Source organism: Silene latifolia, chromosome 3 (assembly GCF_048544455.1).
Source record: "Silene latifolia isolate original U9 population chromosome 3, ASM4854445v1, whole genome shotgun sequence".
Taxonomy (NCBI): Eukaryota; Viridiplantae; Streptophyta; class Magnoliopsida; order Caryophyllales; family Caryophyllaceae; genus Silene; species Silene latifolia.
In genome coordinates, this window is record NC_133528.1 from 102298000 (window position 1) to 102301685 (window position 3686).

General features: G+C 36.2%; 1 long non-coding RNA gene across 1 annotated transcript; it reads right to left on the bottom strand.

The window, feature by feature from the left end:
- Positions 1–804: 804 nt before the first annotated feature.
- On the bottom strand, positions 805–2398 carry LOC141646202 (uncharacterized). The gene is made up of 3 exons (XR_012545424.1): positions 1758–2398; positions 1600–1675; positions 805–1401 (listed from the first exon to the last, which is right to left on the bottom strand). It is a non-coding gene; the product is annotated as an uncharacterized LOC141646202 (long non-coding RNA).
- Between the last annotated feature and the right edge of the window lie 1288 nt (positions 2399–3686).

Consider the following 3686-nt stretch of genomic DNA (forward strand, 5'->3'; position numbering starts at 1 on the left):
GTGACACTTTAAGTATTTAAATTGATCAAGTAGAACTGACTGACATAAGGAATTAGACAACTTGACACCGGAATATTATTTGAGACTGAATAGGGATCAAAGGATATAATTATCAACTCAAATCCCATAAAATATTCATAGGGAAGTAAGCTAACAATTTGGACGATTTAAATTGAGGATTACCAGAGTCTGAATATGAGTAACTCACAACTTAAATCTACAACAAAGATTAGACAACCCACAGTCTATGCACAGGATTGAGTAAACTTTGCCACAGGTTATTGATCAACAACCACAGCCTAGCACAGGTTGTCACCAAGCACTAGTAGAAAAAACCCCTATAGTGGCGGTCATAAATGATCTTTTTGTGGCGGTTTTTACAGATTTTGGGTGTGTCGTATATCACGGGGTTGTTTACACTTTGCAGCGGTTGTACAACCACCACTATAGGTTACCTACGGTGGAGGTTTTTAAACAAAACCGCCATTATAGGCTTACATAAAACGACGGCTGTTAGACAAGAATCGCCATTATAACTTACCTATAGTGGCGGTTATTGTTTGAAAACCGCCACCATAGGTATATCAATAATACCAATTACATGTTCTCTATAACGACGATTGTTGCAAAATCACCACTAAAGGTAATTATAACGTCGGTTGTTAGTGTAGAACCGCCACTAAAAGTAATTATAACATCGGTTGTTTGGTAAAGAACCGCCACCATAAGTAGTTATTTTTTAAAAAAAAAATTATTTGCCCAAAATTTCGGTACCAATATCCTAGAGATATGACAATCAAGATATCGAAATGAACAAATAATACATACACAAGAATGCAATCAACTGCCACTAACACTTGTATATCATCCGGCACAACAATGTTGGTGTTCAAATATTTTACATCCAAGTGTACAAAAAAATCACATACAGCAGCGACAACGAGTAGGAGCAGCATCTAGCATGTAGCAGTAACAGGTAGCAGCGACAACCACAGTCACCATAGGCACACGATAACCAGCATGACATCAACAAACAGTCAGCTAACACAGCACCAACATCGGCACGAATCCATTAGGCAAGAACATTTAACACACAATAGCAGCAAGGTACCAACCATGACCCTCATGCTCAAGTCGTCGTGCCATCGACTAACAAATATACTTCATCAAAAAATTTCAAACCAACTTACATAGTTAAGCACCAACCAAATAGACCAAATGTTCCCTAAAATTACCCAAACTAGTCTTGCATGTGGTGTTAAATCTCGATTTCAGTCGTGAACTAATCAGCTGTTGTGCCATCAACGTAACCATTAACGCCTTAAACTGCGTCCGTGCTAGTCTCCAACAACTACAAGTTAGATGTGATGGTGCATCACGGTCCAAATTTTATAGCATATCCTACATGACAAAGATTTAAGTTTTAATAATGCAACCAACTTTAGTGAGCATCATCATTCACACTCTTGATAACATGTATTATTCTGTACCAAACTTGTTGAAATTGACTGACTTTATTTTTTGTTGCATATTAAACTAGTCTTGATCAGTTGAACATTTGAATGCTACGAGTTTGGTTTGAAATGGTTGTTCACATACCTTACAATTGTCTCTTGGACTTGTTGAACTACTGCAACAAAAGGATGAAAAGCTTGTCCAAGTATTTAGGCAACGCCTGAAATAAAATATTTAGCAATGACGACACAATTACAAACTCCCAAATTAGCTTTGATATCGGTTGCTTTTCATTTACTTACCTCCATCGTACACGCATTACACAAAATCAAGGTCACAAGAAGCTGATGATGCTTCTTAAGGACTGGTAGAATAACAACTGAAAACAGAGAAGACACAGAAATGAACAATGTGGGTTAAAAAAGTCAACATTTAGCATCTTGCAAACGAACTTAAGAATACAATCATCAAATGTAATCAGGTGATACTACTGCCGATTAGTGGAAAATAAACATCATGTGTAAACACAACACTATAAGAGAACTCCTCAATTATAAATCATCTACAAAGAAAGAAATACATCCATGGGACAAAACTAAGCAAAGCAAATAGCTTCCGAAGGAACATTAGCGAAATTAGTTTAGTCAAAATCTACTATGGAGAAAGGAAACAACAGAAAGAAAGGGAAGCAACAAGATTAACCATATTCTTTAACCACGACCAAGTCGGAATTTTACAAACTTATGTACATAATACATTGGTCATCTTTCAATCTTATTGACCTAAAATATCATAATATTATTGAACAACAGCATGAAGAGAAAGCAGCAGCATGCAACATAAACCCAAACTAGTGTTGGTTTTTAATGTAATTAACCCAAAATATCGTCAAATACTATTTGACATAACACCATTGGATGAAAATTAATAAATAACAACAGTATGCCAAATCAAGCAAGACCCATGGAAGTTTTAATCTAATTGGACAAGAAACTTAATATCCCATCTGTTTTATTCTTTGTGAGCGGTATTTTAATCAAAGGTAAACAAATGATCGGTATAAAGGGGGTATGAAAGACTGTTTAACTTCACACAGTCTCACTATTTCATAAAATTTACCAAGAAACACACAAATTAAACAACAGCAAGCAAAATCAAAGGAAACCCATGTCCATTTCAATCTAACTAAGCAAGAAAACTCATCAAAGATAGTTAGACTTTCCCATAATCATACAAAAATAATCAAAAGACAATAAAGATTACCAGCTTGAGTTTTTTCAGTGGAAGAACCCTGCGTGAAGGATTTCAAGTTCAACAAGACCAAGAGACATTAAACCTAAAGTCAAACCAGACATAATCCATAAGAATGTGAAACTCATTAACCGCATAAATTAGTATGCAGACTAGCTTATCAGCCAAGTAGCCACTCGCTAAGGTGACTTAGTGAGATAAATACTGTAATACCCTCATTTATTCATGAGCCTTTAGCTAGACATTCCCAAATAAATAGGACTGTTACCATCTCGGTTTTCCGAGGCAGTAATAACAAAGTATAGTAATCCAAGGTACTTTATTTAAATTAATTAACTCAAATGGTTTATTACAACTGTTGAATAAATAACTTAATAAATTAAATTACAAAACTCGCAGCGATAAATAAACTAGTGATTGATAGACTGTGATTTAGATTTCTAGGTAGACTGGCCAAGTCCCACGCATCCCATAAGCTCCCAAGTCAGCTAATCTTAAGTACCTGTCAAATCTGCTCCCCATTATGTTTCATCACAATTGTTCACGAATACACTGTCAATCACGAGGTTGAGTAGGGACTAAACAAACAACATAATTAACGACATAAATAAAGACAACAGTGTTAACACAATAATAATAAATCCAACTCAATTTACAATAATCACAGGTTATGGTAGCACCCATAACATTCATCCATCCACAATGTACTCCAATCACATCCACTCCTCCAAACTCCGTCTTAACGCTTCCTTAGCTCCGAATGTGCACATCTCTCTAATAGTGAGCCTACTAGAGAAGAGACTCTGAGGGGCAGCTAGTGATCAACTGACGCCACAAGGACTAGCGGTTGCTCAGACCGATCCCTTCAAATAATAACCAAGGACTAGCGGTATATCGGTCCCTTGAATAAATAACTCACAAGGACTAGCAGTTTGGTCCCTTCCATCAAATAATAACTCACAAGGACTAGCGGTATATCG